The sequence below is a fragment of the Dermacentor variabilis genome, chromosome 5, assembly GCF_050947875.1.
Source record: "Dermacentor variabilis isolate Ectoservices chromosome 5, ASM5094787v1, whole genome shotgun sequence".
In the NCBI taxonomy this organism is placed as follows: Eukaryota; Metazoa; Arthropoda; class Arachnida; order Ixodida; family Ixodidae; genus Dermacentor; species Dermacentor variabilis.
In genome coordinates, this window is record NC_134572.1 from 98,462,629 (window position 1) to 98,489,029 (window position 26,401).

At 54.4% G+C, this 26,401-nt stretch overlaps 1 protein-coding gene across 1 annotated transcript in view; it reads left to right on the forward strand.

Moving 5' to 3' along the window:
* Positions 1-26,401, forward strand: part of LOC142582961 (cell adhesion molecule DSCAML1-like) — a 159,219-nt gene that overhangs the window by 38,842 nt on the left and 93,976 nt on the right. The window lies entirely within an intron of this gene.

A 26,401-nucleotide genomic window follows, 5' to 3' on the forward strand; every position in this document is an offset into this window, starting at 1 on the left:
GAGCAAGTGCCGCGCGCGTCGTGACACCGTGGCGGTAGTGGCCGGTCATTGTCGCTGCGCGCGCTGCCGGCCGCCCCCCTTGATTGGGGCTGACGTCTCTGTCGTGTGTAGCGAAGTGACGCAGCCGTGAGATATCAGACGCATCAACTCACCAGGGAGACGGAAGAAGACTGGGGATGAGCTCTGGCAGGGGCAAGTCCAAATCCGCAGGTACGACGACGAGAGTAACATTTGAACAACTTGATTTATTCTCTTGGTATTTACCTTAAATTTAAACTGTACAAAATATCTACAAGCAAAACGATGTCATACCCGTCGTCGTCGGCCTGCCTGACCGGCCTGGTCTCCCCTGGTGAAGATGCGCCGTCTGCTGCTGTCTACTTGCTCACCCTAAACTACCCCAAACTATTCCTTAAATAAGTTTCCCCAGCATCCAAGAGACACTTTTCTCCACCAATGGGCTACTTCGTTACTCCGACCAATCAGGCAAACCGACATCATCCAATAAGCGGCAGAGTTCAAGGGGTCAAGAAATGGTCGCGTCAACACTCCGTACACAAAAGCACTCTGACCATAACTAATTGGCCTTTGACAGCCGAGCGTGAGAAGACGACGCGACATGTGCAGGTGTGACGTCAGGTGCGGCGGGGGCGGCGGCCGCGCGGCAGCACTGTCCGCGGCGCCGTCGAGGTACAAAGGTTTGCCCCGCGTCAAGGACCCCACAAAATTCCCCGAAAGACAGCAAAGAAGGCCGCGTTACATTGTCTTCGCGACACCTCCCCCCTACGAAAAAGAGTGTCCCACTCGTCACAAAGCACTACTACAAAACCAAATTAGCAATTTAAACACGTACAAATTAAACACGTACATTTGGGGATTCATATAAGAAAACTGAAGTAACTGTAAGAAAAATGGAACATCACATAAAACAAAGCACCAAACACGTTTTAACAAAATGGAAACAAAGTGGACAAGAAAAGTAACACCAAAGTTCATTCGCGCGCGCTACACAAGAAAATTAACAATGAAGATTATTCGCTTGAGCTGTAATACACATCAATGTCTGTGTCATACGAAGCGATGGTTCGAGGCTCAGCCTCCCTATGAAATGTCCTCCAGTTGGAGTAAAGTTCAGTCCCGTGCGGTTTCTTGGCTTGTCCTCGATCACTAGTCGACATCTCACACACACGATTACACGTGGCATGCCTCCGGTCACCACAACTACATTGACGCACAACGCGACGAACACAACACATTTTCTTTTTCTTTGGACGTTCGTTATCAGATTTGCCGTCTGCGTCGTCATCATCGGAGCACTCCCTGACGTGGTACGGTCCTAATCGCGCAACATTAAAAGCGTCGCGTTTGTTGCCGGTTTGGTCGGCTAGAATCTGAGCAGAGTCCATTTGGCGGGCCGCTTTCTTGGCATCCTCGGTTCCGCGTTGAGTTCCTTGGCCCACCTGAAGTGGTGGCTCATTTTTGAAGGTCACAAAGGGGGCGATACTGGCTGGCTTCCTGGGGGCGAGTGGCTCTTTCTGGCAGTCAGAGCAGGAGCGGACATACTTGGTGACGTGGCAAAACATCTTTGGCCAGAAATAGCGGCGGCGAACTTTCTCCCATGTGCGCTTGACACCGAGGTGGCCTGCCGTGATGTCGTCATGGCAGTGCCTCAGAACCTCCGATCTCAAACACTTGGGGACAACGAGTGCTGCGCGATCTTCTTGAAAGCCTTTCGCTCTTCTGTACAATACACCGTCGACCAGCCGAAAGCTCCGTGCCGTTCTTTTCATTTTTCTGACAACGGGCGCACTCGGCTGCTCTAGGTGCTGTATTATTTCTTGCAACCAGGAATCCTCTCTTTGCTTTTCGCCGATGTCCACATGATCCAGCACGAGCAACGGTAAGGGATTTTCGTCGCTTGCTGGCGCGGAATCATGCGGCAGTCGGGGAAGCGTGCGGGAGTTGCCTTGCTCAAAGTTAGAGCGCTGCTCCTTCCCCTGGGGTCCGTTTTCCTGGAGCCATTGCCGGCACTGGGGCGCAAAGTGGCCGATGCGGTCGCATAGCTGGCAGCGTGGTCGCTCGTCGTCGTCACGGGTATTTCCCGCTGGCCAAGGCACTGGAGGACGACGTACATCTTGTTCGATACCTTTCAGGCGGTCAAATAATGAGGCTATAGAGTCCGCAATCGTCCTCAAGTCCCTGTCGCGGTGGGTGGCCTCTCGCGGGCAGTGACGCTCTGCCGCAGCGCAGGTGGCGAGACATGTTGGAGGCGGCTGCACTGTTGCTCCAGCGGGTGTCACTCCGGCGGCAGGTGCCGAGGCGAATGGGTAGCATGACTGCCGGCCGGCAGAGAAATGGGTGCCGGTCACTTCTATCAAAAAAGCTGCCCAATCAATTCGGCGTAAAATTTCGAGGAAAGCAGAGCAGCTGTCCGGGTTTGCAATGAGAATTTTTTCCAGCACGTCCGGACGCAATCCGCGCATGAGGTGCCGCATCCGCTCCTCTTCCGTCATAGATGGATTGGCTCTGGCGCACAGCTGCACAACGTCATAATAATAATCTTCGTGAGATTCTGATGGCAGCTGCGTTCGGTTTTGGAGCCGCAAATATGCGATCTCAACTGAGTGGCGACTTGTAAAAGACGTTTTTAAAAGCGTCGTCCACTCTTTCCATGTATTAGGGGCACCCGTTAAAATTTGCGTGGTGTGCCACTTCTTTGCATTGCCCTCTAATGCCAAATATAAATATTTTACTTTCGTCCCTTCATCCCAGTTGTTGAGGGAGGCTACGTATTCGTAGCAAAGCAGCCACTCGCATATTGACTCTTCGGGCGTGCCTCTAAAGACTGGCGGTCCGATGAAAGGTTCCGCTTGGGGGATGGGCATGGTAGCGAGGACAGTAGGGGGTTCGGTCATGGTCGAGCTGTTAGAGCTAGGTTCTTCGGGTTTGTTGCCACGGCCGATGATATTAGAGCGTGGACTTCGGTACCCAGCACACTCCACCACTTTGTAGCGAAGTGACGCAGCCGTGAGATATCAGACGCATCAACTCACCAGGGAGACGGAAGAAGACTGGGGATGAGCTCTGGCAGGGGCAAGTCCAAATCCGCAGGTACGACGACGAGAGTAACATTTGAACAACTTGATTTATTCTCTTGGTATTTACCTTAAATTTAAACTGTACAAAATATCTACAAGCAAAACGATGTCATACCCGTCGTCGTCGGCCTGCCTGACCGGCCTGGTCTCCCCTGGTGAAGATGCGCCGTCTGCTGCTGTCTACTTGCTCACCCTAAACTACCCCAAACTATTCCTTAAATAAGTTTCCCCAGCATCCAAGAGACACTTTTCTCCACCAATGGGCTACTTCGTTACTCCGACCAATCAGGCAAACCGACATCATCCAATAAGCGGCAGAGTTCAAGGGGTCAAGAAATGGTCGCGTCAACACTCCGTACACAAAAGCACTCTGACCATAACTAATTGGCCTTTGACAGCCGAGCGTGAGAAGACGACGCGACATGTGCAGGTGTGACGTCAGGTGCGGCGGGGGCGGCGGCCGCGCGGCAGCACTGTCCGCGGCGCCGTCGAGGTACAAAGGTTTGCCCCGCGTCAAGGACCCCACAAAATTCCCCGAAAGACAGCAAAGAAGGCCGCGTTACATTGTCTTCGCGACACGTGCATCCCAAGCGCCGTGGCCTCCTTCGATGTGCTGCAGCAGCAGCAGCAGCGACTCGAGAAAGCGGGTCTGTCACTTTGGAGAGATGACGCGAACGTCGTGTCGTCCCCGTTCGACTGCTGTTTCGTGCCCCTTGTTGCTCGCTCGTAGCGGCTGTGCGCGAGCGTCGCGGGTTGTTCGCGAAGGCATCGATTGACACTTTTCTGTTCGTACTTCGTGACGTGGTGTTTTCAGTATGGAAGTCGATGGTGAATCGTGCGCCTCGGAGAGATTGGACGGCACGACTCGGTTTTGCTATATAGGCGATGTTCGCGCTCGCTGTTACTTGCACTGAAAAGTGAATAGAGCCTTCGCAGGATGTTTGTGGAAGGCGACAGAAAGTAAAAGTAAACGGGAACAAAAAGCATTTTTTTTTCCCTGTACGAACCCTCACAGAAGGTCGAACATGCTTCGCCTTGGCGGCATGCAGGTGACACTCTTCTAAAACTGCAGGCACGATTTCGCGTACTTCGTGCCATATCGAAGCGGTAACGCCTCCCTATGTACCTTACGAAGAACACTAGCTCTTCGAGGTTCATGATCGAAAACGCCATTTGCAGAATTCTTGCACACGACCGTGCTCGCGGATCTGTTTGTCGTTTCTGGGATTCCTCTATGTCGTCGACTTCAGAATGTGTATTCAGAAAGCAGCCGTTGCGAAAAAAAGATATTCGCAATATGTGATGGCCAATCATGCTAGCGATTGTAATACTTGAGAAAGTTCGGCTGGTCAATTACGAACGATTCGTAGGAACGAATGCGTTAGCGACGTCGGCCATTGGTTTGTTTTACCGTCAGGTGACGTCAGTAATCCGCGCTCACGTTCCACTCGATCCTGTGACACAGCCCCGGATGTCATTCGAGAGGTCGTCCGCATGTAATGCGTTCCGACGCATCGCGCGCTCTTTCAGTCGCCGAGCATTGAGCACGGTGTCACTGACTGACGGGAGCCTTTAATGAGGCGCGCATAGCCTTCACGCCGTGGATTATGCGCGCGCCTCGATCGCCGCCTGTGCAGGCATCCTGCCGTCGGACGTGCGCAGGGGTCAAACGAAGACGCGAGGTGAGAGGTGAGCAAAAAGGCTCTCCCGTGATATCGGCCGCCTTGAAGGCCGCGTCGTGAGAGAGAGCCTCTCACACCGCTCGCATCGGGGTCACGTGGCGCGCATCCGCGAAACGTCTGCCGACCCTTTCTTTGCAATGGCTATCAGGAATAGAGTAGCGTCGCGCGGCCTTTCAAAGCGAGGCGCGGTGACATCAGCTCTTAGAAAAGAAGTGGGCGAGGGACGCCAAATGCATCATTGTTTCTCTCTCTCGCTCTCACGCTCACCTTTATTTGCATCGTTCGCACCCGCGAGCAGGATATTTGCGCGGACTTCGCACGCGAATCGTTCGAATGCGTACAATGCACGCCGTGCCGAACCGCGCATTGCTGCAGCTTCCCGCCGTGTATACGGTGCTTAACGGATAAGCGACGATTATTGGAGTGGCAACAGATCGGGGTCGCATTCTCTCTACACGCCCCCCCCCCCCCTCCCCGCCGATTGCCGGGGGGAAATGCGTAATGTGTAAGAGCGAGCGCATAGTTTCGTTTTACATGAAGAGGGCGTGGAATGCGGTTCTTTCGGGAGCGCTTATCTAGGTTCGCTCTTTGTTGAGAGGGCAGACGTTGTGCTTCATCCAGTGGCAGTATGGCGACTTTCTTTTTTTCCTTATAGGTCCTGCCGTGAGAACGTCTGAATGCTTGTAGTATGCAACGTACATAAGTTACTCTAATCTGTGTGCTTTCGCAAGGAAGACACTTGCTACAATGTGTCAGTGTCGTTGTTAAGACTATAATACCCATTAAGTAACAAACCCGGGGCGAAAGAAATCTGAAAGGGCCACTTTCTGTAATGTATAGAAGCTTGCTCGGCGTATTTTCCCGGTCTCATGCTGATGTCTGGAATTTTCCTTCTACTTTCTCATCTCATGGGCCTTCAGGTGGGTTGAGACAATTATTTCTTCATTCTCTTGTCGTCGAATGCATTTCGAAGCGCAGTGAAGTAGTCAACGAATAATGAGTCCTCGGGCGGGATCACTTGGGCCCTCGGGCGTCGGCACCGCAAGCGAAGTCGAGCCGAGCCGCGCAGGGCGCGTCCGACCTAATGCCGCCACGGCCGACGTCGCCGCATTGCATCTTCAACGAAAAAAAGAAAAGGGGGGGAGGTGAGAAGCCGGCATTTTCTTTTCCGCCCACGGGACCGCCGCTATACGACGTCACGCCCCCGCGAGCGCACACACACGCACGCGCATTCTCGCGACTCAAGCCTTCGTACGCTGCGGCCTTTTTTTGTTTGTCGTTCTCCGGCGTCCCGGCCTGAGGCCCCAGTGGAAGAAGGGTTGCGCCCTCGCGTCGTCGAGTTGGCAGCGGGACCATTATTATGCAGGCGTAGTCGCTTGGCTTTTAGGCGCCACCTCGCGCGCGAATACCGGAGACGCCCCGGGGCGCGCGTTGTCAGCCGTGAGTTCGTTGGAACGCCGGGCTCGGCTTTATTACTTCAGAGAGGGCGGATGGGTCGAGATGCCTCTCTCTGTTTAGATTGTAGACGTGAAGCCTTGGAGCCCATAGAGTTTCGTACGAAAATCGTTTTGGTAGGAAACCTTATGTTGAAGCTGACCCGGGCCACGCGTTTCCCGTGGTGTAGAGGTTGGTGTTCGCCTCGTAACCCGGCTGTAGGTTACTTAGAAGACGCCTGAAAGGGTGTCACGGACCTTCTGACGCTGCCGCGGCTTCTGTGTATCTGCCCGGGCAGCTTTCGTTGTCGAGAGCCGTTGAGGGGGCTATCCATCCGAAACCGGCTGCGACTCGCGGTCGCATTTGGCGGCGCGGTAGGCGCCGCCCTGCTGAATGCACCGGAGCGGTTAGAAAGACTACCTATACCGCCGTTGATTCTTACGCAGTGTTTGCGGGCTTCATCAACGTGGTGAGCTCTTCTAATATACGAGCTACGTGAAACTGCCACTTGTCCTGCATCGCAACTGCAATAACAGTGAACTGACGAACAAAAGGATTAACACGCATGTTAACTCCGCAACATGCCACGGTTCTCCCTTCTTCACGCCACGAGAGGGTGTGGGAGTGGCCGTATACCGACGTATATCTGTGCGAAACCTCGCGCTTCCGAAGCGTGGAGGACCTTTTTCCCGGCGCTCCATTCGAAAGTCTCCCGAACCTCTACGCCCTGGAATCTCCACCCTGGATGCCATGATCCGAACAGCATTTAAGACAGCACTACACCTACCCCTAAATACCTCCACCGAGAAACTCCTCCAGATAGGCCTACATAACACGATAGGTGAGCTTATTGAGGCCCACAGACAGACACAATACATACGTCTCGCGAGAACCACCACCGGCAGACACATACTACACACCCTCGGTATCAGGATACCAGCCACGGATCCCACACAGCTCCAGGTGCCCCACCACATTCACCGCGAACTTCTCATTAAACCTCTCCCTAAAAACATGCACCCCACCTACCATGAACCCCGCCGCAGAGCTCGCGCACGGGCGCTCCACAAACACTATGGCACGGAACCGGATGCTGTGTGGGTGGATGCCGCATGCACAGGTGAGGACGCGGTTGTTGCCATCACGAACCCCTCCCTACAACCGATTACCACCCTTCACATATCCCCAACTGCCACTTCGGAGGAGGCTGAAGAGGCTGCCATTGCCCTAGCTATTATGCGCACGGAAGCCCGGTATATATTATCAGACTCTAAAACTGCGATACTAAATTTTGCTCGCGGGAGAGTTCACGTCCCTGCATTTCGCATACTGAACTCTCTCGCTGCATACCCGCCCCGCCACATGGAGCTCATATGGGTGCCTGCCCACTCTGGGAATCCTGGAAACGAGGCTGTCAACGCTTTAGCCCGAGGTTCTCTCAACCGGGCAGCGGCGGCCTCCGATCCAGGGTTCTCACGGGAGCGCATGCATTCATTCACTGAATTGACGCAAGCCTCCAAAACTGAGCGTCGGCTCTACCCCCCACCCCATCCCTCCCTTGACAATTATCACCAGACACTTTGGAGGCGGCTCCAAACACGCACCTTACCCTCCCCTTATATACGCTCGCGCTATCACCACGTCCACACCGACCCCTCCTGTACCCTCTGCCACCACCCCAAAGCCACTCTCGATCACATTCTTTTCCTCTGCCCGGCGGATCCTCCCCCGCGGGGCCTGGAGCACCTTACTACTTGGGAGGCTTGGGAGACCCTACTGCGCTCCGAGGACCCGGCCAAGCAAGCCATCGCCACAGGCCGGGCTGCCAGCGTCATGAGCCTCCGTGACATGAACGTTTGAGTGCAGTGGGGCCGTGCGGGGGCCCAAGGACCTGCGTGTTCGCAACTCCCCTGTGTGCAATAAAGTTATCACCACCACCACCACCTCTACGCGTCCACCTTCAGGACGGATCGCGATTGCGAGAAACAATGGCGCGGCACAGCGACGGAGCGATGGCCGCGACCAGGCGTGCGCGTATAGCTTGCCGTGGCTGTTGTTGCGACGGCCTGATTACGTTTCCCCTACAAAGCTTTCGCTGCCAAGTTTCGCCTTTGCAATATTAGCCGCCGCAGCCCAGTTGACGCCGGTGGTCCATCGCCTGTATAGACGCGCTTCTCGCGGGGCACTTTTTTTGCACCGCCGCACATATAGCCGCGTGTTTCTGGGTGCCATTCATGCACGGTCGCGGCGAAGCGTGCATCGTCCACCTGTAGCTGTTATACAAGCAGCTCTACTGCTTCCCCCCCCCCTGCCTCCCCCAACTCGCCTGGCATCCTGAGCCCTCTCCTCTCTTCGGCGCCTTCTTTCCGCCGGCGCCGTGTAAGGTGGTCATCAGTCCCTTTGTCTCTAGACGACATGCACTCGGACTGCTGCCGCTGCCATTGTTCTCAGCCGCCGCCGCGCGTCGCCGACGTGACTCGTCTTTGCCATCAAGTGCGGCTCCTGCAGTGCACCGACAGCGTTGCTCTTTCTTTTTCTGCTTCCGGATCGCGTCTCCTTTCTTTGCTTGTGTCCAAATTGTTTTATTTCTTATTCGCCCGTCTGTCGGTTCCGCAACCTCGCGTCCGCGTAGTACACCAGGTGCCGCGGCCGCGCCGGCTGTAGTAACTTCGCCACTGCGACAGGTGTCTCCAGTTGCGGAAAAAAAAAGGTCGAATGCTATCTGCGTACGCCGTGCGTTCTCTATCTCTCTCTCGCTCTGTGTGTGTGTGTGTGTGTGTGTGTGTGTGTGTGTGTGTGTGTGCGTGCGTGCGTGCGTGCGCGATCTTTCTTTCTCTTTGTTATAAAGTCGAAACGTATTTGAGTGAGTGAGCTTCGTTGTCGTGTGCCTGGACGATAAGCGCCAGACGGCCATAAATTATTTAAATAGCGACGCGGGAAAGACCTGCGGCGGGGAAAAGCGCCTGATGTAGTCGCCAGCTGCGTCCGCAGCAAGGGGCTTGATATCTCAATGAGAATCTCCACTTGAGTGAGGTTCCTAAAGCCCGCATCGCAGCGCTGATAACACTTTCGAGTGAGAGAGGGGGCGCGCTGGGCCGGGCGGCCGTTTGCTTTCGATGGCTCTTGGGGTTTTAAATGCTCGATCGCAAAAGCGATGAATGCGCACCGCATTGAAGCGACCATGCTATGAGCATGGGGAGAGTCTCGAAAGAAACAAGATCCTGTCGCTTCGACTCCGAACGGGTTAGCGTCCCTGATTGTGTATGCCGTGCCTGGCTGATCTCGTCTTGGAGTCCTTGAAGGAAAAAGGAATGTGGATTGTGTCGCAGCGAGAAGGCTCGTCGGTCGAGGTTGAAAAAAAGCGCAGCTTTCATGTTGCCTGGCCGCACACGCGCGTCGGCTGCCCCATCGGTATACAGTTATGGTAAACTGCTCGTTTCTTTATTTTTTTTTTTACACTTGTGCTGGATACGCGCGCATTTGCTTGATTCGCGCTGAACAGATGGCTTTAAATATATATTACTGATGGAATTGCGAGGAAAGAATACACGAGGCAGAAGTGATCGACGAATTAGAGTGGCAAGATGGCGCATTAGTTGATTTACATTTCCATTTGGCTTCTGCTTCGTTGAAAGTGCAGCGTTACTTTGTTCTTGGTGAAATACATCTTCAGCGGGAGTTCAGCACACAGTCATCGCGACGCAGACGTTATCGATGTTGTCGGGACTATAAAACCTCATCTCTGCGTTCGCTCACATACGCTCATACCCTCCTCACAAGTCGCCGTTGCCTACATTTCCACGACAGTCTCATAGCGCACCTTAGCTTGCGCAAGATGTGCAGATGGACCGGCGAACCATACGTTTTACGGGCAACGAAAAGGAGGCGCCGGCTACTGTGCAACGCTATGCTACGCGGCCTCGCCGCAGCATCTTGGCTCACAAACGCCAGGTGGTTTCCGAGAGGGGGGCATCTTGCTTCTTGCCCGGAGCCCTCGGGAGCTCCGCGGGTTACTGGCGCTGTCTGAAGAGAGGAAGACACGACACGAGGCAGGGTTCTCGGGTACGTCGACATGGAGCGGCTGTCCTGCGCTTTCGATCGCGCAAGTACAGCTGGAATGGGCGAGAAACACGGTTTCACCTTTTGAAGTGAGCCTGTGGTACTTCACCGGTTGCACCAAACGTGGCCTCATGCCTTTTAGTTGACATTAAAAAGTGGAGTTGGGGAGGTCACGCAAAGTCTAAAGCGCGTAATCGATTGTCTATTGTCAGAACGCGCGTCAGGAGGATGGAAACACCGTCGAAAGTGTTAATTCAGGTGCAGCGATGAAATGCGAAGGCCTCCGCCTCGCAGTGGTCTACAATCGGCTGTTTTTGCTGATATCGACATGATCGCGTTTGCTGAGGCTGTCATAAGCACCGTAGCACTCGCACGACCACTCGATAGAAAGGCCCGCGTGCCTTTCTATGCATGGAGCAGGTATGATACTCGTAGCTGACCCTTGTTGTGTAAGGAATCCGACAGGGCGACGTGTTGATTCGACCAAGTTGTTTCGTCGGCGAGAGCGAGTGTACTGTGAAAGCAGTGCTAGTGTCTTCGAAGAATGGAAGACGTCGAACGGAGCGACGTTCCCGCGAAGTGGTTCCGTTCATAATGAACTGCACTTAGGCATTTGGATGGTCCTTACTCTTCTATAGTTGACCTGTCTGTGGCATTTGATATGTGTTGGCTGATCGTTACCTCACGTGCCGCCGCAGGACCGCAACGTTTATCTTGTTGGATTGATGACGATTACTGTAACGACCACGAACACCAATGAACCGAAACCACGGCTCACGCGCACTATACGTGCGAAAAAAATTGGCGCGGTTAACCAGCGCACTGCCACTCCACTGTGTACAGGCGTAGCGTGCCTTGTGGCCCGGCGCCGTGTCGTCGGCCGCCTGTTTGTGTCTTGCGTCCGCAGCCACAGTGAAGAAGCGAGGGAGATGGCAGGGGCCGCCAGGCAGCGCACCGCCACCTGTCGCCCCTGTCGCGGCGGGTGTTTGTGTTTGGCCACCGTCGACCTTGCAGCTGTCGCGCGGTGCCAGTGGTTCTGCTGCTGCTGCTGGAGGCGCCCCACCGTCTTTCTTATATTTTACTTCCTCTTGCCGAGGTGTGGCAGGGCTTCTCCAAGGGCAAACAAGAGGGAGAAAAAAAAAAAAAAGAGACGAGATCGCATCAACCAAACAGCGGGAGGAGCGGAAGCACTCGTCTCTCGACGCAGCTTGGTCGTTCGCGTTTTACCGTATGTGCGCGCTCGAAATTGAAGTGCCAATGGATTTTGTTTGTCGTTGCTCTCAGGCCCCTGAACAGTGAAGTGTAGTTTTTTCGCTGCTCCGGTTCTTTATATTCTTTTTTTTTTTTTTGGACGCAGTCGGACTTCCCGCATAAGTCATCTAAGACGAAAACAAACTGCCTTTCTTTAGCGTCGGTAGTGCTATTGTTTAGGTCGCAGTTTTCTTGGACGAATGGATACAAGGCGAAAAGTCTTTTCTGTGTTCTTTATCCCGGGAGGTACACGTAACTCTGCTTTGGCACTTCTAGGTTTGCTGCAGGCACTGTTTTATCGGCACATCAGTTGACACACGAAGCGTAGTCCGCAGACGTATCGGCGAAACGCAAGACGTTCGTAGCTACGCTTTTCGAAGCCTCTCTCGTTACAAATCCCGACATCGCGTGCGTGGCAACATCTGGAAGCCACGGCTGCATTCGTGGGCACTGTGTTCATCCTAAGAGAGTGCTAAGGCGGTGCTGCTGCTACTTCTGGCCATTTACGTCTTTCCCGACCTCTTCTTCCTCTGCTGAACCACCCCTCTTTAGAAACGTCGAAACACGCCTTCAAAGAGCAGATGCAGTCCGGGTATCCAGCCACGCCTCGGAGAAGACGTACGAGGCGCGCAGGCACTCGCTCACATTGGCGACTTTTGTGCTCAAGCGCGCACATCGACACGCGATGCTTTCAATCTGCACAACCTCCTCGCCCCACCCTTGCCCAACTTCTTCCATTATTATTTCCTTTTTCGAGCTGTCACGGGCCGGGGGCTCTTTCTTCCAGCGGGGATTAGCAGCGAGCTCTGGACGGCCGAACGCATTCACCTGGAAGAGGATTATTGAACGTAGCAAGGAGCCGGTCGTTGCAGTATCATGTTGACGCCGTGGTGCGGCGCCCTGGTCGCTCGCGCGAGTCTCGGCTCCCCACCCCGCGGCGACGGGTTTAAGGAACGCTCGCATCTCCGCGTGATTGTTGTTCACGGGCACGCGCTCGTCGTCGCTGTCTCGGGCGGGGCCGCGAATCTTTTCGTGGATATCCCGCGACTTCGGAGAAGCGTTAGGTCACTCGCCGAAGGCTAGTCTGACGTCCGCACGTTGAGCCTGCCGGCCTTCTTTGCCCTCGGCCGTGTCCAGCAGGTCTCGCTCTCAGACGAAGGAGAGAAGCGCCGTAGCGTGACTAACGCGATTTGCACATGCGTGGGTGTGGCTCGGCGAGCCTCTGCTGTCCGCATTTCGGCTGCCCTGCCTGGCTAGGCTTGGATTCCTTATCCGCGCTGCCGAATCCACGTTGCGACAGCTACAGCTAAGAGCGCGCGCGCTGCGCGCTTGTGTAAGTACAGAACGTGGCTTCGACGCCAGCTGACCATTCGTTCGGTTGTTTTCTGTGCCTGTGACTCAAACATGCGCCGCGATTTCGCGCTCGATGAGTTATCTCTCCTGTTTCGTGAATTCGTGGCAACCTCGTCGTCACCTGCGGAGCTCGGGAGATGCTGTGTTCATGCTCCTGAGTGCACGTTTTCGCGTGACTGACATTTTAGAAGGCTCCTCGATCTATTTTCGCACGTGCCCGCCCTTTCGACGCAGCGTAGTTCGAATTAGCCGCGAGAACCCAGAATCTCGAGAGCAGGGTTAACCTTAGGCTCAAGTTTTGTTACGGGCACACCCTATAGCGCCAGACGTGTGCATGGTGTGGGAGAGACTGTTCCCTCGACCGAATACTTGGTGCCTCCACTAACGCTTTCGCGTGCTGCTGCTGGATGCCGGATCGACCTTGACGATGTGCCTTCGCCCCTGTCTTTCTTGCCTTACACTGCCTGGCACTGGAGTTGTGTTCGCGTGAGTGTCATTTTGGGGCGCCGCCGCGGGTTTCAGTATCCTCCGGCGGCTACTTGAGCCTCGACGACGGAAGAGCGACCAACCCCTCGCGTGCCTCCTCGTCCTATCCGGCTCTCTCTGCTGGTAGGGCGTGGCCCAGCAGAACGACTGTGCCTCTTTGCTATTTATTTCTGCCAACCCCTAGGCCGGAATCGCGGACACGCCTGTCGACTTATGCTCGCCGGCCCGACCTGTTCGCGCTTTGTTCTCTCGCGTCCGCTGCAACCCGCACGCGCGCATCACAACAAAAGCGTTTGGGAGAGAGAGAGAGAGAGAGAGAGAGAGAGAGAGAGAGAGAGAGAGAGAGCGCGGCTGTCAAGGTGCGGTTCTGAAAACATATTTCTGGGCGCCAGGCCGACCTCGCTCTGCCTGAAAACGGTCGCCCTACGGACGCACTGTCCCTTGCACGTGGCACGTGTTGATGCTTTTGGTGGTGGCGGCTGCAACGGATTTGACTATGGCCTTTCTCTGGCTCATGCATTTGTTTGGGGCGCGTATATGCATTGGGCTATCTACGAGAGAGAGAGAGGGGGAACGGGACGCTGCCCGGTTCGTTCCGCTTGGCGCGCATTAAAAGGCGCCGCTGCTCGCCTGGCGGCGCTCGCGGCGGGCGAGTTTGAGAGAAACGCTTGACTAGTTGCACGCGCGGTCAATCTGGCGTGTAATCCTTGGTGTGTGCCGAGGAGTGTTGGGGTTTGCGCGCGCGACCAAGACGATGACGTCGGCCGTAATCCCTCGCGTCGTTTCGGCGGCCGACGCCCCCCTCACTTTTGCCCTTCCTCCTCTTCCTAGTTCTTCTACACAAGGCTCCCAGAAGGTTCGCGCGAGTCCGAGGAATGAGAAGACCGGCGAAAAGAGAGCTGCCAGTAATGTGTGTGTAGGGGGTATTAGGAGAGGTCGAAACGGAGGGAGATAGAGAGAGAGACAAGCACAGTGCTTCATGACCGCAGCGACGCTCCATCCGTCTTGGCAATCGGATTTTCCCGGAGCTCTCTCCTCATCTTTTCGATACGCGCGAGCTGCTTTTCGCAACTCGCCCTTAAAAGCCCTCTAAATTCGTTTTTATGCCCTCTGTTCGTGCCCGCCCGTCTGTCCTCCATCCAGCGAGCCTCCGCATTCCCCCTGCGTTCCACTTCAATTTTCGTCTTCGACTCGTATCAGTGGTTTTTATCGGATGTGTCGTCCTCTTTATTCCGTGTCGTCTGCTTGCTTTCTGCTCGAAAGAGCAGCGATTATCGACGGGTACTGGAACGAACTCTCGGCGTACTTATATAGGATGCGTCATTACTTATTAGTGTTCGTTTCTTTTCTTCTAGTCTTTCCAATTTCACGAATATGCTTGAGATAGACGCGATAAGCCTGCCCGAATCCTAAGAAACACGTGGGCCCTTGTCCTCCCCCCTCGAAGGCTCGCGCGGGCTCGTCCTCGTATGGCGTCCCAGGTTTTTGTTTGCCCATCTCTCTTTCTACCGTCCTGATTCGCGCTCCAGCTTACGCTAGAAAGAAGGCAGCAAAATTGGCGTTCTTTTACACGAAGACCTCAGTCGACTGCCTCTATTTGATCACCGGGGAATGATTATTATTCCTTTTTTTTTTCGTCCCGCTTTTGTTCGTCGCAAGGGCACTGACCACAACGCGCAGGCGCCGAGTAAGGACGACCCACCGCTGTGACTAATAGCCGCGCGCTCACGCCATGACGCGCCGAACTTTGAGCTTTCTCCATTGTTCTCGAACATTGCTTCGAGTTCTTCCTGCTTGAGAAGAGCGACCCCGCAGCTTCGCATTTATCGTTATTATTATTTTTTAATTATACGAATTTAAAGGAGATGTGCGCGTCTCTTAGGCGGCGCCGACTACCACTCGCCATCAGCGCGAACGAAAGAAAGGAGCGCATGCAGAGAGTCCACCGAGTGCACACACATTTATTCGGTTCCGCAGACGGGTGTCCTGCTTGCGCGCAGAGTTTATATATATATATATATATATATATATATAGAGAGAGAGAGAGAGAGAGAGAGAGAGTCGTCTCGTGGCGCCCTCTCGAGGAGAGCACTTCTGAAGAACCGCAGGCAAACAGGCCACGACTGCGAGTCGCCGAAGCCGGCCGGTACAGCGGGCGATAAATAAAGGCGGCAAGAAAATGTAGCACTTCTTCGGTCGGCGGCTGAGTGGTTTGCGCAGGGCGTCGCCACCGCGCTCGAGCATCGACAGTGGGCGAAAGGTTTCGTTTCGTCGTGTGGTGGGCGGGTTGTGCTTTGGCTTTCTTTACGACTTTACCGGCGCGTATTGTATATTGGAAGGAGAGAAGAGGGTCGTCAAGGTGACCGGCTGGTTTTTCTGGACGCTTCGCGGCTTAAAAAAAGTCGAAGCGTCTGCTTTAGAGCTCTCTCTCTCTCTCTCGCAGCACCGTCCGCCGGTGGGTCGTATCTCATAACCGCTCTTGCAGAGTCGGATGCAAAGCAAGCACCGTCGTACCCTCTGTGCGTAGGCTCGTTTCCTTGAGTGCCTACCGGGCCCTTCGTTTGTTTATTGTCCCCGAAGTTTTAGGACGAAATGAAGTAATGCAAAAGAAAGGCTAAAAGGTGCGGCCGCCTGGAATCGCGGATGGCATCTGGAAGCGCTACAGCGTCTCGAGCAGCGCGTGTAGAGGTAAGGAAGCGGTCGCAACGCAAAATGGGCAAAGCAGAAGACAAAAAAGCGTGGAAGCTTGAAAAACGACGACTATACGCTTGGCGTCTCCTCTTGCGCGATAAGCTGATCATTTTCATTCGAGACCCGCAAGGGTCAAATGTCTTTTAAGAAGGGCCGGCTGCGGCGTAAAGAAAGCTGGGCGTTATTACCCCTCATCCGCCCTTCTTAACGCGGTTTTATTGCCCACTTCTGACGCCTCCGCATTTTCCGGCGCGTCTCGCTTGCAGTCTTCTTTTTGAAGAGGAGGCGCGGTGCTTACTAATCCGCGAGTGAGAGCTGCGTGACCCGGTACCAAGCGCGCAGCGGCTCCGCTTTGCGAGAAAGACAAAACGAAGAGTATAACTGTGTTGGCGGTTGCCACCTGCCTGAATACGCCCTCGGCCGCGTGCACTGTGCGTAGCGCTTTCCTCAAACGCAAAAGTTGGGAAGGCCCCACTGAGTCTGCGCGTCGTGCACCTTTCAATCTCTGCGCCGCTGTGACCGTTCGGTGTCGTGACTGTTCGACCGTCTTCGTTCTTATTGTTGCTTCTTCCCACCCGGTTAGCAACGGTCTTTAAGCATTCTCTCACAGAAGATGCGCCGCAGTGGCATAGCGCTTCGACTTCCTGCAGGGTGGCCGGACCTTTTCTTTCCTTCAAAAACGCTGCTCATTCTTTTTTTTTTTTTTTTTTTATGAGCGCCGTGGGTGTTTCCACTGACGAGATTTCGACTCTTTACGAGCTTTGCCGCGGCTCCCTTTCTTCCCTTCTTTGTTCATTTCTCGCTGCTGACTCGTACTTATTTCATTATTATTGGTCTCTATTGCTTTCTTCGCCAGAGTTGCGCTGGACTAACTCTCTTGGTGGCGCATATATACGTATTTCTGGCATGCGACACAGTTTGCTTGCCTTACCCGCCGTAGCTCGAAGTTCTTTTTTTTCCTGCGCGCTTCTCTCGCGTTTCGAGTTGCGTTTGCATGGAGAGCACGCCTTCCCTATTTCTTTTTCTGCTGCACCGCCAGGATAACGAGAGGAAAACCGCCGACGCGTAGCGGCCTCCACTTCTTCGCGAGAGGTCGCCCGATTTGCTCTATGCACACAGGAGTTTTCAATCACCCACGAACCAAGGGCGCTCTTCCCGTGACGCCACGATCTCCGCGCGTCTCGCATCGATCACGCACGATCGCCTCGCGCGTGGCCCAGTTCGGAGTCATCGTTCCTTCAGCCACCGCTGTAGTGCCTTGTGTATTCTAGGCACTATACCGCCACCATTGCACTGGCTAGCGTTCGCGACACGGAGAATTGCTCTTCGGCTTTGGCTTCCCAGACGCCGACATCGTGCTCGCGCAAAGTACACACGCCGCCCGTTTGAGACGACGATCTTAGCTCACCTAGCTCGGCCTGCTCGCTTTTATGTTTAATCTTCTTCTGTCGTTCGCGGGCTACTTTCTCCCGTGTTTGCGGAGCAATCGAGGAAGACGCATTGTCTCCGCCGACAGAATGGCAAACAATGCCGCTGCCAGCAGCGCATTTTGGTTCCTTTGTTTCAAGTCCATTCCCTCGGCGCCGAATCCGAGCGAGCGCCCCCCAAGATATCAGTGGCAGCTTCGGGTACGGAGAACGAACGTCACTGCGCATTGCTCGCGCGCCTGTATCTGCGCCCCGAAATAACGATATCAGCAGGGCAGCCGGAGAGCGGTCCGTCTCCGAAACGTCGTTGATTGTTCGACTCGCTTTCTCAGCTGCTGTACTGAAGTGACCGTGAGAAAACGAATGAGGATAATAACAACAAGAGGTCGCGGAAAAAGCGGCGACTCTTTCACGCCTGCAAGGAAGGAGACGGCTCTGCCGCGAGACACCGATTGGAGGGAGCAGCGGCGCATCAGAGCGAGTTGGTGGCCCCCTGCTTGACGTGCTCGGCTTGGCTCGGACTGACGTTGCACACGCTGAAGAATACGCTGACGCTCGCTTGCAGTGAAGGAAAAAGCGCGCACTGAAGTGGCGGCGTGCGTCAAAAGAGAGAGAAAAAGAAGGGCGTGTTTCTGGCTACCTGGTTGGTGCGTCCATTAAAAAAAAAATATATACGTTAGTAACAATCCCACATTGCGCGGGTGCGTCGAGAGTCAGCGAGTGCCCAGGACAGGTATAGTATGTGCCCTTCGCGGCCTTCTGTACATTTGCAACAGCTCCCCCCCCTCCCCTCTTTCTTTTCCTTTTTTCAACGGTTGGATGGCCACGAGAGCTTGCGCGAGAAGGCAGAAGAACAGCGCATATTCTAAGCTTCCTTTCTCTCTGTCTATTTCGTTGCTTTGTCAGCAGCTGTGCGAACTACTGGTGATGTGCTGAACAGCGGTGCAGTCGCCCACGGAAGATGCTGCGACGTTTCTCGCGGAAATTACGAGCAGATTGCATGTTGTTTGACGAAAGGGAAGGCGGAATGACACGCATAGCTGTTTAAGTTGCGTTCATTTCTCCCAGGCTTCATTTCTGTTCCTTCGTTTTTTTTGTTTTTTTTTTTGCGTGTGTGTATGTTTCTTTAATATTTTTGTTCACTTAGTTGCGAGATAAAAGCCTACGCGAGCGGAAGAGAGGTCTTCTCGACAGAGAAAGGGTCTTCGGGCGCCCTTCGCAGCTGCGAAATTATGCAGACCGTTTTCTCTTCGCTCGTTCAGCATCAGCGATCGTTGACACGCACGCTGACGCGGAGACAATCTGCATCGAAAGCTGAAGAAGCACTTTTGGGTGCGCTTATTGCTATTTGCTTGCTACGATACAGTGAGGACCTGTAGCAGGGGTAAGGTAAGTAATCTCTAAAAAGGGCGATTGCTATAAATGTAGAAAATACCGCGTAGGATCAGGCAGATAAGTTAACCACAGCAATCAATAAATGACAACCCATTTCAGAGAGTAATCTATAACGGCATACATATGCTTAAATAAAGATGCATCACTCATCAGATGAAATGGACTGAACGAAGCTTGTGGAGCTATTAAGTTTTCCATATCGGTGTCAGTTACTACAGGGGCTACTGCAATACAACACAAACAGTATATTGAACGAGACATCAATAGGAGTGATAAGTAGTTAATTGAGCCACACAGCTATGGGTTATTTTAAAACAACACGGTTACTACGCACTTATTTTCGTATCCACACGGTATCCTGCCTTATTTTGTCTTACGAACTTGATACATCGCCGCATAGGAATCACAGGAACGACCAAGGGCGCTGTGTTCGTAATGCCCGCACCAACTAGCCCAGTCTTCAACACTATATAGCAGACTTGTTTCGTAGATCATTCGTGTTGTTTTTTCAGCAACTTCTGCAGCCGCCCTACACACGTAGACGAAGCCAATCGCAACCAAAATTAGGGATGGTGAGACAGGGAGGCCGATGCGGAATTACCGTGGCGCTTCTATTAATTGTGCCTTGGTTTAAGTTTTACCTCGGTTGTGACTTTTGTTCGCACACGCCTTTCCTGGCGGTGGACCGACCGCAGAGATGTTTTGTCACGGAAGGAACACCCCGATGGAGAGGAGGTCCGTTTGTCATGGCGCGCGTCGCCCTGGTGCGTAAGAATTGGCGGCTGCCCTTTGTGCGCGGCCACTTGCGTTCCGAGCGCGATAGAAGAACAAGGCTGCCAGGTTTAAACGACTCTCTCGGGTCTTTTCAACTTCCGCCATCTATTCCCGTCGCTCCCGGGCGCGCAAGCGGGTGGCAGTTCAGGAATGTCACATCGAGGTATCCCTGACCGCGATGGGCGGAGGAATCTCACGTGCAGCGCACGTGACAATCTCTGCTGGATCTCTCGGTACCTAGGCGGAATAGGCCTTTATTGCAGAGTTTCAGAGGCAGCGGACGTCAGCGGCTTGCGATCGCGAAAGGACCCTATGATATCCAAGGGATAGCATCGGCGGCACTGCGCGAGCGCAGAACCTAAATACAACGTGACTTATTCTAGGCTGCACCGATAGCGTTTGCAAACTTAAGTTTTCAAAATAGCTTCCTAGCCGGAGATACATTGCAAGACATAGATAGCGGGAACACGTGGGAAAACGCGGCATCTGTTGGGCACAGCTATAATTATTCGAACGGTGTAAGCTGTCCCTCATATTTCCGCGGGCCATTACATCGTAAATCCTTCCGTACAGCGGCGGTGGCCCTATACTGTATCAAGCTTACAACTTATTACTTCTATAGTAACGGCGTTCCGCTTAAAGATGAGTGGAGTCCCCATGACCTCCGCTACCCTTGTACTGAATCGCACGCGAACAGGCTGTAGGAAGAAAAAGAAAGGGGGTGAGGATGGGGGAATGGGGAGAAAGAAGTATATGGGACGTTGACCACGGGCCAGGTGGAAGCTGCGCCCTTCCATATGTCTGCCCTTCGCGTGTCCTTCGAACCCGGAGTTCAGGCTCCAAGAGTCTCCCGCAGAGATGGGGGAAAAGAAACGACAAAACAAAGAAATAACGAAGAAAAGAAGCGTATACGCACTCGCAAGAGCGAAGGTGAGAGGCTCAAGGCCGTCGTTTCTTCGCATTGTAAGGGAGCGGGGGGGGGAAACGTATGGGGAGAGGAAAGGAACCTCCCGCGCGGACCCTACTTTTCCTCCGCTCCGGCTTATGTTGGGGGTTCGAACAACGCCTATGGCAACGCGCGTGCTCGCGCATATGTCGGTGTCCGCGCGCGGGTCGCTCACTACCCTGTCGTTCGTTGCCTCTGGTGTGCTGAATCCCGACGTTCCTTCTCTCGGTATATCGGATCCCGAGAGCGATCCGTTACCTAAGACCTCTGTCTTTCTTTTCTTCGTTGTTATTGCTTTGTGCGCGTGTTTGTATTCCACTTCCATAAAGGGACGGGTTTGGGGCTCCACGCTTTCTTCGAGAGTGCCCCGGAGAAGGAAGGCGGTAAAGTAACAAATAAAAGGTAGAGAAAAATATAAGAAAGCAGCCGAGTGTCACCGGATTCGTCCTGGGCCCCGGAAGAGACGTGCTCAGCGGCGGCCCGCTTTGTGCCAGCATTTTAGAGGAATCGGGGCGGCTTTCTTCTTCTCGGCAGACCCTTCTTGCGATCGGTGGAAAAGGTGGGGGAGAGAGCCGGGGCGGGGGAGAGGGGCGCCACCTTTGTCGGCCCCGTCTCTCCTTCTGGGAGTTTAACTTTTTTTTACGCGGTGGTTTCTTGGTTCGCTCGGTTCGTTTTTCTCCTGCGCAGTTTGAAACCCAAGAGTGGCATTCTTTCTTCTTTTCTTATATTTATCTCAAGATTCTGCGCTGATTGTGCACTTTGCCTGTTTTTCTTTCTTCTCCCTGTGCTCATTGTACGGGCTTCGTTGTTTGCTGAGAGCGGTCTTTTTCTTTTCCGGGCACGTGCATGTTATGTCACCCCGACCTCGCTTAGCACCAAGGAACGTTCGTCGTGCTGGAAGAACAGCGGCAGGAAGAAAGAAAGAAAGCAGCCAGGAACCTGGTTTAAAACCCTACACAGAACTTGGATCCAAGGTGGAAGCCCCGTTGGCAAGGCGGTCTACCGTTTCCACGCGTGCAGCTTTTATTGCGGCCTCCGTACGCTGACGTTCCTCGTATAGGCGAGGCGTGTAATCCGGAGGTAACGGGAAAATTACTCTCTCTTCTATTTACAGGTATACAGAGTCTCGGCAGAGCAAGGATTTGTATACTCCACGTGATGCAATTCACATTAACGCGCACATCAGGAAACAACCGTTGCTTGAAAAGACGAATTCGATGTCCCCTCTCGTATTGTTGGCGTCTGTACATAATTTATACGTCCAGCACTCAGGAACCCTTTCTCCGCGCGGCCAGTTGCGATGGCCTGGGGCAGAACCAGAACTATAGCACGCCTTACGCGAGCGTCCTGTGATGACGCGCAATGTTCGCTTGGGGACGCTAAGTATACGATGCAAATTAAAGTAGCCAGGACTAAAAAAAGAGAGCGACCTGCGCGGCATGTCCGCGAAGGAGGTCCTCGTCAGCGGGATCACTGCTCTTTTTTTTTTTGTCTTTTTTTTTAACCGGGCCCCTAGCGGAAACATGGGCGGGCGGAATGCGATTCCGGGTTGCCTGCCTGCCTTCCGCCGCTCCCGACCGCGCGCGCTCTGCTCGCAGCAGCACGCATGCACCTCCGTGGCCGGCACGCTTTTCCGAGAAGGTGTGCCACCAAAAAAGCCCTGGGCGTTGCGCCACCCCGTGAGCGTGTTTCTCTGCGAGGATCCGCCCAGAAGCTCGCATATCGCGGCGATATATCTTTTTTTTTTTTCGCCGGTACGTATATACTACACGCTTGCATGGCGAATGTGTTTGCATATATGCGTGCTGCACTCATCGTCCCTTCCGTAGAAGTTCCTCCTCGACGGGATGTGTCACGCGCGTGTCCCGAAAAAAAAAAAAAAAAAAGAAGAAGAGTCCAGTCGCCCGAATACCGAGAATCGTTCCTCCTCACCCGGGCGAAGATGGCACGCCATCGCGCGACCTTTTTTGACGGGTCGTTTAAAATGCGGCCCCTCTTATCGAAGCGCAGCTTCCGAATATACATGAGCAATTTAACTTGTGGGCGCCCGTTCGAATATGCGCACCTCGCGCGAGCTGGAATATTGGGAGCACGTTGGACTTGAAAGCCCGCACTCCTTACTGCAGGCATGCCTAGGTGATAACGGCGAGCGTCGAGACGCCTGGTAACTGACACTGCGATGAAGACTTTCCGCATCGTTGGTGCTATTTTATTTATTCATTTATTATGTAGCTTCCCCATAGTTCGAGCTGCGGCGCTCTTGCGACAGGGCCGGCTGCCGCTGTCGCGTTGTTCACCCGCCGCGTTCGATATTGTATGTGCACGCACCGTGCCACTCGCTCGAGCGATTGATCGTGATGGGCATCGTCGCCGTGCCGGGCTGGTAATGGCCTGAGAGCGGTCATCCACCCCCCGCGGTCGTCGTGTCGATGTGACGAGGACGGTAGCACTTTGCGCCCTGCTTGTTGTGGAATGTCGCGCGAAGCGGGTTTGACACACTCGTGTTTTGCTTCTTGCTTCGAGGAGAACCGTGTAGTAGAGACGTCAGCGTTTGCGAAGTCGCTTATTGACCCGTAGCGGGAACTGCGGAGTATATAAAAAGGAGGAGATGTCTCCGAGAAAATGATGGCTGCTTTCACAGGGACGACCGCTCGATGACAGGCAGCGCCGCATCCCAGCGGTAGCCGTAGGTTTACGCGACGGACGGACCCCTTGGGCGCAAATTCGTCGCACTGAGTTAGGTGGCGCGCGCTCCCTTGCAAGCCGGTCCGGGAAGTCCCGTGCGTAATATGCGTCGCCGCAGGGCGCCGCGTGTACCTGCGACCTCGCCACCCTTCGCTTGCCTTGACACCCCCTTTTCCCCCTACCAACCCACAAGCGCCACTCGTACATCGCGCACCCGTTCCTGTCAACCACGCCTCTGCTGCAACTCACCCCCCCCCCCCCCCCCCCACACACACACACCACTTCTTGATGCAGGGTCTCCTCAGGAACGTTCTCGTATATCATACGTTGTCGCGCTTAAATCGGTGCAGCGTCGTGTAAGCTACACAGCTGGCAGCACGTGATCATCGGCCGAGTTCGCGACGCTATTCGCACGTAATTGGTCAACGCGCTAGCGTTGGCGAATCGCGGTCGTGAATCCATTGTGAGTATCCTGTCACGACTGTCTGTAGTTTACCGCTCTTGCGAGCGAACAGTGTTTTGAGACTCAGCCCCTGATTAGCTGACGCAAGCTCTAGCTTGCGCAGGCGCTGCACGGTTAGGGCAAGACCGGGTACATATGCGCGACATGGCCACGGTGCGACGCTTACGTATCACCACGCGCCGCACAGCAGATGGCTCACTCTCCGGCGCCGCACCGCACTTTGCCCGCGTCGGGAGCCTAGCGACGCCCCGCTCTTTTCTGGAGCTCGTAATTTAACCGCGCCCGCCTCGTGCACCTCCCGGCGTGTGGGACGAAAATAAAATGCAGAAAACGAAAGAATGCGCAGAGCGTACAAACACGACACCTATACTTCCATCCCGTTCCTCCACCGTGCCCCCCCCCCCCCCCCACCCTTCCCCCGTCCATCCCGATCCCCCACCTCGCTTCGCGCAGTCGTCGCTTCGCCCTAGCGCGCCCCTGCACTTTGTCAACGTGTCTGTGTCGCGGTAGCAACGACGGCGACGCGTACGCAACTTGCTGTCGTCGCTACGAGTGGCAGCACCGGCACCGTATATGCATTCCGCCGGCGGCTATCACCATCCGCGTCAGCGACGACGCGTAGGAGGAATACGGGCTGCATTCGCAATTCCTCGCCGGCCCCCTTCTCGCTCGTGCCACGCTGCGACGCGCGCGCGTGGGTCTAGCAAAAGTGTCCACATCTCTTACACCACGCGGCCGGCTTGCGTGTTTTTGTTTCTGCCTCTCGTAAAAGAGTCGTGCCGTCCCCACTCCCCATATCTTGTGCCGCAGGCGGACAAGCAACGTGAACAAGCAAAAGAGGTGTCTCGCGTTACTCGTGTAATGTTGCTCTGCTGCCCGCATGCCGCCGTCTGGCCTTCGTGCAGTGTCGCGACGGGCACGGCGACCCGCCTGCGCGTAAATTGTAGAAGTTTACGGCCTTGTAGCTTGGTGTTAAGTGACCGAGAGCGCACGTTCGTGCTTTTTTTACCCGCAAACTGTTACCAGCTGCGCGGGGTTGCCGTAGCGTTTGCTTATGTCTGTAGGAGAGAAATCAACTGTATTTAAAGAAAAATAAATTATAGGCAACGTTGTTGACGAAAGCGTACACATGTTAGTGGTACGAGCTGAGCAGATTTGCCGCTTCTTTTTAGTATTGAAATTTGTGCGTGCTCCTAGAACCGCGTATTACGCGCTTGCTTTTCTGTTTCGCGCTTCGCTGCGATGCCGCGTCGTTCGGCTTTTCGTTACTATAGCTGGGGAGGCAGCTCGTCCATATGGTTGTGTTCACTCAGGGTGTAACCGACTGGTCTTTCTAGGGCGCTGCGCCAATGCTTCGTATTTGTGCAGGACAGTATTCAGTGTGCGTTTTTGTAGATGAGCGGATGCGGATGATCGGACTCTCTTGTATGCGCGTGAAGGAGTCGGCTTAGTCTCGTCACAAAAGCTGCTGCCATACGCCAACCTTGCATAGGACTACCAGTGTGTTCCCAACCGCCCACTCGAATATACATCAAGTCAACATATTAACGAAATAGATTGGCCATCGAAAATACGGTGACGCCACAGATGTGGCGCGTACGTTAGCGCGTGGAGGAACGCAGAGTGTGGTTAGGCGTCTCATTTGGTGATATACTAATGGGGGCGCGTTTAAGAACGGTGCTTCGCGGGCTACGGTTGCCGCACTCTGTGTGCGTGCGAGGGGGTGTACACGTCTTCAGCGCTCGATCATCTTCTTTTTTAATCTCGCGCGTGGCTTCTGGCCATTTTGTGGCCGCTTAGCGCGGGCAGGCTAGCGTGGCGGCAGTCTCGCCGATGCTCTGCTATTGTGCGGATCCACTTGGCGCGCCGTACTTTTTTTTCTCCGAGCGCTAGCTGGCGAAGCAAACTGCAAGCATTCCGCTTCCCGCCTGAAACCGTAAATGCATCATCACTGACGGCTTTACGGCTTGCTTTGCGGCTCGAGATGGGTTAGAGAAAAACAAAAGCAACGAGAAAGAAAGAAAGGAACGGTACGACGACCAGAGCGGAGAAACGGCTAGCCGAACCTCGTGCCTGATAACTTTTCCTTCAGGAAGGTTGAGAGAGGGAAAGAGTGAAATACGCGATGAGTTTTTTTTTTTTTTTCCAGTGAGCTCGCCGAAAGGGTGCGAGTTACGCGCTAACGGTAGCGCGGGGTAGCCGGTATGTGTGTCGATGGATGCGCACCGCTCGTCGCCTTGGCGATCCGCGCATGCCAACGCCTGACGTGCGTGCTGACCGCGTTCCGGGCTCCGTATGCGAGCCGAAGCGTGCGAGACGACTCGTCGTCAGGTTGTGGGGAGGACGACCCGAAGCCACCGCCTGCCTCGAAGCACGCGACAGAAGCTTCCTGGTGGCTGCGTCGATGATACCGCCCACTCAGAAGAAAACAAACCAGTGTATATATAGTGCGCTGAGACTGCGTTCAACGCCCGAGTTTACTTTTATCGCTGCCCAAGTTTCTCTTCGCATTTCGTATATCTGAATCGGTTGGATTCGCTGCCGCGGGGAGCGTGCAGTAGGTGCTGCGCTGTGTTTCGCTTCGCTTGCACTGACAGCGTATACGTCGCGGCCACTGACCCCGGCAATGTCTGCGGGCCAGCAGCGGATGAGGTTGG